This window comes from Pinus tabuliformis, chromosome 1_2 (genome assembly GCF_031772625.1).
Source record: "Pinus tabuliformis cultivar Carrire ecotype Pingquan chromosome 1_2, CPIR1, whole genome shotgun sequence".
In the NCBI taxonomy this organism is placed as follows: domain Eukaryota; kingdom Viridiplantae; phylum Streptophyta; class Pinopsida; order Pinales; family Pinaceae; genus Pinus; species Pinus tabuliformis.
In genome coordinates this window covers 454,369,401-454,382,467 of record NC_142298.1, presented here as the reverse complement: position 1 = coordinate 454,382,467, position 13,067 = coordinate 454,369,401, and positions in this window count along the sequence as shown.

Genomic DNA, 13,067 nt, shown 5'->3' with positions numbered 1-13,067 from the left:
GATTCTAAAGGCTTTTGATGGCTAAGGGTTTCATCCTTTTGGCATTTTACAGGACTTACCTATAGGGGTTGAAGGCAAAACTGTAAATCTAGATGTGGAAGTGGTTGATGCCCCTCTAGATTACAACCTTCTCTTGGGTCACAGTTGGTCTTATGCTATGACTGTTATTCTTTCATCAGTCTTTCAGCTTATTAGGTTTCCTCATAATGGAAAGACCATTACGATAGAGTAGTTGACTTATTTTTCATCCGACGCAGCCTCTTCTGATAGTATTCAACATGTCGGTAAAACAACTATCCCTTACAAGGATGTTGGGGTAGGTTTGATTAAATATTCTGGTTTACTAGGAACTTTTTCATTTCCTCCTCCTAACGTATCGCCTTCTTTTGCAACTATTCATATGATTTCATTGAACATTATTGCTTTTGATGATCCTTGGATCGTACCTTCTGATTCTGAGGTGGATTCATTTGGTAAGGTGATGCCTTTGAGTCCCTTTGAAGTTGCATATCAGGCTATACAACCATTTTCCGACTCTTGTTCAACCAAATCTGATCCAATGAATGTGGTCCATGGGGAATCACTTTCAATATCAACCTCAACTTCAACAAATTTTTCTGATCCTGTTCATACTGATGAGAAGATTTGCGAACTTATGTCTGTTGATGATTTACCATGGGAAGATCTTCATCATCGATCTTCGTTTTTACCTGAGTTTGATCATTTTGAAAATGATTTCTCATCTATTTTTACAGCTGACTATGTCAAAGAACCACAAAATCCATTGCAACATCCTGATTCTGAGATGAATTTGGGAAATATCTCTCGAACGGTTCCTATTGACATTTCAGTGAAACTCGGAATTATTGAAAAAAATCATATAGGTGCTTCCTGTACAGATGATGAAATCCAAAATTATAAAGCCCTATTTCAAGAATTCCGTGACGTGTTTGCCTGGTCATATGAAGAAATGCCAGGAATCGATCCATCAATTGTTGTCCATGAAATTAAAACTTACTTGGATGCTAAACTTGTCTGGCAGCGTTTACGTCAGATACATCCAAGAAAAGCTGCTGCTACTAAAGCTGAAGTTGAGAAATTACTTCGAGTGGGTTTCATTTATCCAATTCCCTTAACGGATTGGGTATCGAATATTGTTCCTGTTAAAAAAAGCATGGAACGATAAGAATATGTATCGATTATAGGGATATTAATCGATCTTGTCCTAATGACAATTATCCAACCCCATATATCGATCAAATTATTGATGATTGTGCTGGCAGTGAAATGTTCTCCTTTATGGATGGTTTTTCCGGTTACAATCAAATCAACATACTCCCTGTTGATCAACCTAAAACCACTTTCATTTGTCCATGGGGGACATTTGCTTATTGCACATTACCTTTTGGATTGAAGAACACTGGAGAAACTTTTCAAAGGGCTATGTCTTACACATTTCATGACATCAAGCACATTGTGCAGCCTTATCTCGATGATTTACCTGCTCATTCATTACGTAGAGCCGATCACCTCACTCATTTACGAGCAATATTTATGAGATGTAGGCATTATCAAATTAGGCTGAATCCACACAAATGTGTTTTCTGTATAGAAACGGGTCATTTACTGGGATTTGTTGTTTTGAAAGCTAGCATTCGTGTCAATCCCTCGAAGGTTGAAGCTATTGTCAAATTACCTCCTCCTTTGACTCTTTGCCAACTCCAAAGTTTGCAAGGGAAAGCAAAATTTTTACATCGTTTCATTCCTAACTACGCCGAGATAACAAAAGGTTTTACTAGGTTGTTGAAACAGAATACCATTCGTTTGGGATGAGATAGCTAACAAAGCTTTTGATGCACTTAAACACGCGTTGACCCATGCACCGTTATTGCATCCTCCCAACTACAACCAGGATTACTTTTTGTACCTCGCCACTTCCCATTCCACCATTGGGATGGTTTTAGTTCAGGAAGATGAATTCAACAATGAACATGTGATTTACTATCTTAGTCGAACTTTAAATCTGACTGAGATTAAATATTCGCATGTGGAGAAATTGGCCTTGGCAGTTGTTCAAGTTGTCCAAAGATTTCATCACTACATCTTATTACACAAAACCATGGTAATTTCTGACTGTAACCGTATGACGTATATTTTGACCAAAAAATTGCTAGGGGGCAAGTATTCCAAATGGATAGTTATCCTGCAGGAATTTGACTTGGAATTTGAAAAATCCAAGGCAAAGAAATCTTTGGTTTTTGTGGAACTGATGTGTGATTTCTCGCGTGCTGATTCTGAAATTGTGGCAAAAGAACCCATTGTAGATGAATCCTTGTTTCTTATTAGTACTCTTGATCCATGGTATGGAGATATAATTGTTTATCTCCAAACCCAATCTTTTCGGCCTGAAATCTCACGATCTCAGCGAAAGAAAATATGTTTCCAATCCCAACAATACAATATTATTGGAGATACACTCTATCGTCGTGGGGCAGATTCTGTTTTCCGACGTTGTCTAACTCATGAAGAAGCTGAAAAGGTTCTGAATGACTGTCACTCTGGAGCATGTGGCAGTCATATGTCTGGGTATGCCACAGCCCAAAAGATATTGCGTGCTGGTTATTTTTGGCCATCCTTATTTAAAGATTGTATCTATGCAGTCTGGAAATGCCACAATTGTCAAATTTTTTATCGTAAGATGCGTGCTCCACCTGCTCCTCTCCACCCTATAATTGTCATCGGTCCTTTCACAAAGTGGGGTATCGACTTTATTACATGTAACCCTCACTCGGCCAGGGGGCATGCGTATATCATCCTTGTGGTAGATTATTTTACTAAGTGGGCCGAGGCGATGCCTACATTTTCGGCAGACGGCAAAACTGCTGCAATTTTCGTTTTCAATCATATAATTGCTAGATTCGGTGTTCCTCAAGCTATTATTACTGATCATGGAAGTCATTTTCGAAACATCATGATGACTGAACTAATAGATCAACTTGGCCTGCATCACGATAGTTCTACTCCATATTACCCACAAGCTAATGGTCTGGTTGAAGCAATCAATAAAGTTCTAGTCACTATGATCCAACGAATCATTGGTATTCATCGGTCGAATTGGCATAACATGTTATTTTCAGCACTTTGGGCATATCGAACCTCAGTAAAAACATCAACTGGTTTCACTCCTTTTCAACTAGTTTATGGGTTGGAAGCAGTGTTACCCATTGAATGCGAAATTCCGTCATTGCAAATAGCCATAGAATTACTCCCAGCCACTTCCGAAGAGGAGAAACGTTTGTTGTACTTAGCTCAGCTAGATGAGAATCAACGTGATGCTGCATTAGCAATCGAGACTCATGCAAAACGAATAAAATCTTAGTATGACCGAAATGTTACACCTCGTAATTTTTCGGAAGGAGACCTAGTTTTACTATACGATCAAGCAAACAATAAGCTAGGGGCTGGAAAATTTGTACCTATGTGGCATGTTCGTTATGTTGTTAAGCGAAAGCTGGCAAAAGGGGCCTATGAATTGGTAGATTTTGACGGTGTCTCTTCGGGTAAACCTAGAAATTGGCTTTACTTGAAAAGATATTATGCTTAAATTTTGGTGTGGAGATTTTTGTTAGAATAGTTTCTTTCTAGTTGGTGTGTTTTAGATTGGAAAGTGTGCCTAGTTTAGAGAGTGCTTTTATCATTATTCCTGCTTATCTTGACGTCTCTTCAAACATACATTGGTTTTGCTGATGGTGCTTGTCGTAATACACGGAACATTTCTTCCGTAGCTTGGGTTATTTATTCACCCTCTGATGAGTTAGTATCTATGCATGGGGTAAGCCTCAGTCAAACAACGAATAACATTGCAGAGTATACTGCAGTGATTGAGTTATTATCTGAATCCATCTCATTTGGGATTCAGAGTTTTAGGTTAGATTCTGAACTCATTGTATTACAGCTTAACAGGGTTTATGCCATTAGAAATCTAGTGTTATTAAGATTATTTTTGAGAGTTCGTCTCTTGGAACGTGAATTTGACTACATTGAATATCAGCATATTCCAAGATATTTAAATACATTAGCAGATGCAGTTGCTTCTCGAATGTTAAATAGACATTTGCAATAATCAAGACAGTAAATTTAAAAACATTCCATAACATGTTATACAAGATAGCCAGTAATAGTGATATATCATAGCATATAAGTGTGTCAAATATACATCGTCTTCGATCATAGGTTGAAAAACACCTTATGATCAGAAAAAATGATAGTACAAAAAGACATAAAATGTCGTATGAGTCTACAAAGGCGATCATCCTATCCCTGATGATGATCACGATAAGAAACCACTGCTCGGGCCACCCTACAAAGGAACCTCCTAAAAGGTCCTGGGACCCCAATCATGTAACGTTGTAACCTAAGTGGAATATCATCTATGTTAGTCTCTGGAATATCTGCTGTCAAATGCTTTAGATGACTTTCCAATTCGGTCAGGGTCTCTGTAGATTGGTCCTGTGGGGCCAGTACTGCTGCAGCTGGGTGTCTCCTCTCATAGGGATGGAGAGCGGCTGGTCACTGTGGACCCACATCTGCATTTAAAACTTTTTACTATCAGTTTTGGACGATTTAAAAAACAAAAAAAAATTAGTTTAAAATTTAGGAAGTTTTGAAAATGATTTTACCTTTATCATCCCATTGCTCTCCTAGTGGAAGAGCCATGTCTGGGTCACCATGATAATCCATCCCAACATATGGAAGATCCTGAATCATGAAAAGTTGGTTCCCCAACCGACGAAAATACTCACGTGGAAATCAGACAACCTCTGAACCCTCCTCAGGATGACGGGTGTTGTAGGGAAAAGTATCCGATTCGGATGACCCTATCCCACTCTAAGGGTGATAGTACCTCAACAACAACTGTAAAGAAAACTACTTAAGGTTTACTTCTTTATGAAAGCGAGAGAGAATGAAGAAATGCACTAACCATTGCCTTGCGCTTAATGTCGAATCCAAACTCTTCTCTTTGCTTGCTTGCTCCCAGCTCCTTGCTCTTTTACTGGCCCAGCTACAATGAGATCCTGTAAAATAACAAAGAAGGAAACTACAAGAAGCATGCAATCATAACTGATTCAAGGATTAGCATAAATCAAATATACAATTATCACAACACATCATTGAAACAAATGTATATAGAAGAACCTCAATAGCTTTTATTAATAGAAGAAGTAAAGTTCTGAGAGTGTTACAACCATTGAAGGCCCCAATCCAGCAACACCTCCCAGCAGAAAGAATTTCTCCTCTTCACCTCCTTCAAGCAATCACCCAATAGTTCTATAGTGAAACCAACAGCATATCATTACTTTGCACAAAATTCCAGCCTCTTCTGCTCATAGGAGAGAGCTCAATATATATATGAATTGAGAAAGGATGAGTCAGCTTGCAACTGATGTGTAGCTGCCTTGTGTCCTCTCTCTCTTTAGTTGATCTTCAGTTCTTGAGTCCACTTGGAGAACCTTGCTTCCACTTGGAGAAACAGAGCCTCTGACTCATCACAAGGCGAAATCCCTGATCCAAGTGTCATTTTTGGAAGATTCCAGAGCAATGACTCAGTGTGCCACTTGTCCCATCTCGCTCAATGCAGGTGGCCTTTGTTCTACCTGCTTTGCAATGCAGGTACACCATGGAGGAGTTGAGTTTCAGCGCAGAAGCCTAGTGGAGCACCTGCTTTGATTTCAGAATTGCTTGTTTTTGAGTGTTTTCAGGTGGAGAACTGATATGAGAGCTGTTGGTTTGCTGACCTTGTTCCTCTAGGGGTAGGAACATCATGTTTAGGGACTTTGGATCCCTTGGATTATTGACAATTCATGCCTGATGCTGCAAGGCACAAAATTGTCTATAACAGATGCCCCCTAAAGTATGAGGTCGTTTATCGGGTGAAATGCTTTATTAGGAGGATCCGAAGTTCATTCAATCTGCTGAGAAGTGTCCTGTAATAAGATACAATACAATACATTATTTTTCATACTTTTTCATGATCTAGCTGAGGCGGGCATTCCAATGCTCAGCTTTATAAATTCATTTTGGCACATAGAACAGACGATCGTCTGATGGTAGACTGATAATTCTCTGCTGAAATTATCATCCTTTGAGAAGGATGATCATCTGCTGCAATGATGTACACATCGAATGTCTTTATATCCTGAATATATATCGCAGCCCGGATGGATGAAACTAGATCCGGGGTCTTCAATCTCTTCCGATCTTCACTCGATGTACAAGTCGATCCATGTGAGAATTTCTTGAAGTCGAACATGGAAAGACATCGCTTGATTACCGGTCAATGATGTAAACCGTTAACAAGTGTGAGAGGAATCACCGATAAGGATGATGACCCTCAAGGTACAACAGTACAATTCACATGGTGGGAATAAAGGAATTGGTGTCGACCACCATGCAAAATCTTCTGGTCGAAGGTCATTGATGTATACCTGTCGCCGGAAGTGAGAAACTTGCCATTGAGGCATGCAAGCTTCAAAGTACTGAAGGGGTTGTTCCTAGATCAACTCCTTGGATAATGAGCTGATGTCGACAAGGAGCGATCTGTCAAAGGAGGGCCTTAATGAATCCCACATCAGTGACACGGAACGGAGCTAGTGATTGTGATGAGGTGAAAACAAACTGTGATGTATGATTTAGGGTGGCGGTCATGAAATGGATGAAGGACAATGTATGGCAGTGGATGGGACACGGTTGACTCTTTGCAGAACAACATCTCTTGAACATATAACGACACTGATGTGATGGATCGGTAGCATTACCCCAAATGTGGATGGTGTGGCGAGGACCATGGTGATGAGACCGGTGAATGAAACAACCCAACCCGATGTGATATGGAGGACAAAGTGTCATGTTCAAGAGCGACTTGCTACCATTAAAGCTGTGAGGTTCTCCCAATTTTTCCCCAGTCATTGCTGACCAGTACCTCTTTATTTTTGTCAAGCTTGAGGAGGATAACATATGCTTGTTCTATAACCTGCCCTTCGGGCAAGCCCATCGCTATGTTTTAATGAGCCTAGCGATAGGGAAACTCGTTCTCGTCTAAAGACAAGTTTGTCGCTATTTAATGAATTTAACGAGTCTAACGACAAGGATAAATCGGTCCTTTTCATTTTTAGAGAGTCTGAAAAGGTACATAAAGTCAACTCCAGAATTCCTTTTTTGTCATCTAATCCCTTAAGTCCGAAAAAGTATAAAACAATACAGAAGGGATGAATTTTCGATTGCTTTAACGAGCCAAACAAAACAAGCGCTCGATCTTTTTGTGCAATAATCCCTCAGGTCCAAAAAGATTAAAATCTAGAGGAGGGATAGCTCTTCCGGTTGCTTTAACGAGCTGGAAGGCCAAAACTCGGCAAACTTTTCATATTTTACGAGTCAGTGAAAAGAGCTCAAAAAAGACTCGTCTTTTGAGGAACGAGTGATGAACAGGGCAGCAGCAGATTCCAGGTACAGGTTGGAATATTCCAATCACGGCAGTGTCACAAGGATGGCTTAGTGAAATCACTCTTCGCAGCTGTTCCTCAAAATGGGTAAACAAACATATGGAGATGAACGATTGGCCAAATGAACGGATGGAGGTGAGATTGCAAGAACACGACCAAGGGCTTTAATATGGCTGTCAAAGGTTACATTTACCAAGGTTATTTACCGGTTCATTTTTTCTGGGTGAGCTTGAACTCTAGGGGAAGATTGCTCACAACTTATGTTTATTTTTTAACGAGCATGAACTATGTGCTAAAACTGCTCGGAGATAAGTTTGCATGCCCCCAGCATAATAATGCAAATCGAGGTGCATGCCCCCCAAGCTTCATTGCATCCAACTCGGTGGTTGGAATGAAGGTTTACCTCGGGGATTTGTTTCATTTTTTAATGAGGTTGACACAAGATAGGAACTATCCTCGACTCCTTGTTTCATTTTTTAACGAGGTTGACACAAGATAAGAACCGTCCTCGGAGCCCACTGTATTTACAGTATTTCTATTAGGGCGATGATCCATGCCGACAAAATATTTAGGAATCTTCCGAATCCAACCAGAAGATTGGATTAGATTTCATTTTGTAGGTTTCCACCGTGGCCACTCCCGCCAGATTACTTGGAGGCGGTAGGGCGAAAGTACCCATTAAGGCAGGGTCTTTTAGGAGACCTACTCCGATATTTTGGAGCAAATGATTCCTTCCATGGATCATTGGAATGCTTCCTGTAACTTGTGAACTGTTGTGGAGAAAAGTTTGTTGGTCGACGATTGTAATTCCTCCTTGGAAGGGAAATGCAATCTTCCTGAAGTAGGTCGACACAACTGCGGCCATGGCATAGATCCATGGTCTTCCAAGTAGGATGTTGTAATCGAGGTTTCCATCAATTACTTCAACATCAATTCCTACTGTTTTGCCCCCCAGTTCAACTTGCAAGTTACTTAAAATCCCGTATGGAGTGTATGATCGTCCATCAAATGCTTTTAACGTCGTTGACGATTTCGACAAGGGTGGTGAGCCTAAATCTTTCCAGCAACTCATCGACATAAGACATGTAGATGCCCCCTCATCAATAATTGTTCGATGAACAGTTTTGTTGAGGGCTTTCACTTGAATAAGGAAAGCTAGTTGTGCTGGTAATTGCGGGTCATATCCTTTATGATCAAAGGCCACAAGATTGGAATCCATTGGGCCAATCCCACCTATTGCTGATAATAAGGCTTGCTCTTGGGAGGGGTAATTTTGTGGTACCTCAAGTGTCGACATAGTGGACGGCGATTGGGCCAGGTCCTTTACTATATTATAATTCTGTGCTTCTTTGGCAAGAGGATTAAATGTCGATTTGTGTACTACTCCCTTTGGCGACTTTATCATTGGCTCAGGAATGATGGGTGGCACAACTTCGGTCAAAGTTGTTGTTGAACTACTAGGTCGTTCATTAACCTTGTTGTTCGACAGCTTTGGATTCCCGTAATCTTTATTCCTTGTCAAAGCATTATTCTATTGCTTTGAGGTAGACAACATAAGCACTTGGGATCCGGAAGCATTTTGATTAGCAACCAGATTTTGACCTGGATTAGGAAACAGATTAGTCAATACTGCTGGGGTTTTTGAACTCTTAAAGAGTTTCTTAACTTCAGCTATATGTGGACAATATTTCGTCCAATGATCCTCATTGCATATATGACACCCTGCTGGGGGTTTCCTTTTTCTTCCTGTCTTTTTCTTCTTGCCCCCTGGTTGCTTCAGTTGTTTGCCCTTGTCGGTCGACATGGCATTTACTTCTGAGGCAAGAAGTTTTTCATTTTCATTTTGACTGTAAATTTTGTGCTTGCCAATCATGTCATCGCTGGCATGAGAGTCATTGTTTGATTTAGGAGGAGGAGGAATTGAGAATTCCGGTCTAGGGGCGCCAGGTATTTTGTCGTAGAGCGTGCCGGACTGAGTATAGACCAAGTCCAGATATTGCGCACGAGCGATAACCTGCTCTTCCGTTACGACCCCCCCCTTTGCCACATCTTCCGTGATGGCAGGAAGTAATGACTTGATAAACCATTCAGCTAATAGCTGATCGGGAACGTACATTTTTACCATCCTACGACGACATCGCCACTCATGTATATGATCAGATATGTGGGTGGCAGTCGTCTGTTTGAAGTTGGTGAGGAGTTCTGTTCCCGTTTCATACCTTATCGGTAATTGAAAATGGGTTAAAAAGGTTGTGGCTAAGGTACTGAAGTTGTCGAACGAAGCTCTAGGCAATTCAATGTACCATTTTGCCGCTGGACCCGTTAACGTCCTCTGAAAGAGGCGAAGTCTTATCGAATCATCATTCAAGGTGTTCGATGAACACCATAGATGGAATGTCATCACATGATTCGACGGGTCTTCACCCGGATTTCCATTAAATTTAGGAATATCTGACGGAAGTTTATGTGGAATCGCTGGCCACCAAGGGGCATAAGCAATTGGATCATTCGTCAACCGGTTTAGATCTGGTAATTCTAGAGTTGCTACAAAGGGCAACTGTTGATTCAGGTTAGGCGAAGCATATCCAGGATAAGATGGGATTGCCTGAGCAATGGGTCTTTGCAGACCAGCATAATGCTGACAACTTTGACAAGGTTGATGGGCATAACCATTATAGTATGGTTGCCCATTACTTACAAAGACTTGTTTCTCAGGTCCTTGATATGATTGCTGGAATGGCGGTTGTTGACCAATACTGGATGATTGACCAGGATGAGGAGTCACAGTAGTTGTTTGAGCCTGAGTCGCTCCAGATAAGGAGGCACTACCCTGAGATTGCGATTGAGTCGTTGAGACAAGTGATTGTTGTATTGCAACCTGAGATTGGGGTTGACATACAACAGGTGGAGCTTGTACTTGCGACACATTCACTATAGCAGGTATGGTGGGAATATTCGACACAGGGTGTACTGGTTGCATCGAATATACAACTCCTGGTTGTTGAGGCAGTATTGGTACCCAACCGCTGGATGTAATTCCAGTTTGACCTGAACTTTGTTGTGAACTCACGTATGGGTATCCTCCCGGAGGAGGTAATGAAAGGGCATACTGCCCCCCATACGGTATCAATCCGGAACTCAAGGGGATTGATTGCCCAGATTGACCTCCAAATGGATTAATTTGGCGAGTTTCAACATAAGAAATACCAGATGATAATCCGGATGAAGAAATAGGAACTAACCATGTCGTTGTCCCTGATTGGACTCCGGCTTGTTGTTGACAATTTGCCGGGACAGATGGTATACCAGCGAACATCGTTGGAGTAGCAGCAGGAGGCTCTGCTGCTGCTGTGTCGGACGACACAGTCCTAGATGTCGATGGTTGTTCAGACATATCTAGTCTATCCAAAAGATTTCTTAGCGATTCTACAGGAACTTCCACTTGTGGTGGACTAACTTCGAAGATCAACGAGGGAAAGGTGATGATTATTCCGCTTAAAATAAATTTTATAATGACGCTTTAGACACAACTTGCTTTTTCAGTTTTAAAGAGTCGAGAAAAAGCTAAAGATGACTCTAGTCTCCTTCGATGTTTTAACGAGCCCGAAGTGACAAATGCTCGGATGGACTTTTTCAGTTATAGAGTTTGAAAAAGGCCAAAAGAAACTGCTCTGGAGATCTAGGCAGAGGGTGTGCCAAACCTTTCGCAAAACCACAGAATACGTTTTACGGTACGGGTGGTCAATCTTCGTGAATGCTGTGTTCACTGCATTGCGATCAGTAGGGCGGCCGACACGGCTTCCTATGGATAAAGGATTTGTTCCTATAGGGGTCTCCCAATATATACGCGACGGTACGTGGGAGCACAAGTCCGTATTAGTGCCACCGACTCTCAGGAGGAATCACCCACCTTCGTAGAGATCGACAGTCACTACGTTTAACGACGCCGGAACACGTCTCTACCTAGACCTCTATGTGTTTGCGTTATGTTACAAAGCGTTGTTATGTAAATTGAATTTATTTTAATGTTGATCTTGTTTAGCAGTTTGCGTTTAAGGATCACCACGAGATGTATGTAACAAATTCCTGAATGCAGTCTAAGATGAGAAGCAAACTTTTCAATCTTTCAACTTTGAAAATCTTAACTACTGAGGAGAAGAAAGGCAAATCTTTTCACACAGATCATAGAGCACACACTAATGCAAAATTTCCTAAATCAGCATGCAAACAGTCAAATGCAAAATGCACAATGCATGTATTTTCTTTTCCCTTTCTTAATGTTGATGTATTACAAAAAGAAAGTTGTTATATAACTTTGATTTCGATTTCAAGCGAAAGTAAACAAGCTTGTCCAAAATCAAAAGACACCTTAAGATTTACTTGTTTAATCACTGGAAATACGTGAAATCAAACCATAATGACGAAAGTAAAAAGACTAATCAGCTATGGACAACAAACAAGCTAACTCTTTAGACCAACAAAATGCCTAACACAGGTTCAGATCTAAGAGGCCAAAGCAAGACTAGTTCACTTTCGTTATGGGAAATTGTAAATGAGGTAAGAAATACAAAAGAACAAGTACAATTTCGTTATATAACAGAGGCGGAATGATGGCAAGTAAGGTTGGTTTCAGAATAGGTACAAGACTGGTAACTGGCTGCAAAATCTATAGTGAAAAAGGCAAGAAAAAGGGAGGAAACCCCAACTGCACAAGGCAAAATTGGGCCAACACAGGTGCTGCACAGCCAGTCTGGCTCTTAGCGCAGGTAGCCCCTTCGGGACCTGCGTTGCAAAGCAGGTAGCCTGTGTACTACCTGCTTTGGAAAACGAAAGTTGCGTTTTCACAGTTTCCGGGTCACAATTTTCTCAAAAATTCACAGTTTTTGCTCAAATCAGAAGCTATCAGTCAAGTACAGACTAAGGGATGACAAGGAAGATGAAAAGCTATTACTAAGAGCTTACAAGGATCCTTGTAGATCAGCTCTTCAAATCATGAACATGCTCAGAAATGAGCTAGAGTAGCTGCCCTCTACTTCGCTTTTGATATAGTCAAAAGCTTTTCAATTTGGTACTCTTTTGTTCAGGAAATGAATAGCAAAATACTACAGACAATCAAACAGATACGATCCCCAGCGGAGTCGCCAGTTTGTTGTAGGGAAAAGTATCCGATTCGGATGACCCTATCCCACTCTAAGGGTGATAGTACCTCAGCAACAACTGTAAAGAAAACTACTTAAGGTTTACTTCTTTATGAAAGCAAGAGAGAATGAAGAAATGCACTAACCGTTGCCTTGCGCTTAATGTCGAATCCAAACTCTTCTCTTTGCTTGCTTGCTCCCAGCTCCTTGCTCTTTTACTGGCCCAGCTACAATGAGATCCTGTAAAATAACAAAGAAGGAAACTACAAGAAGCATGCAATCATAACTGATTCAAGGATTAGCATAAATCAAATATACAATTATCACAACACATCATTGAAACAAATGTATATAGAAGAACCTCAATAGCTTTTATTAATAGAAGAAGTAAAGTTCTGAGAGTGTTACAACCATTGAAGGCCCCAATCCA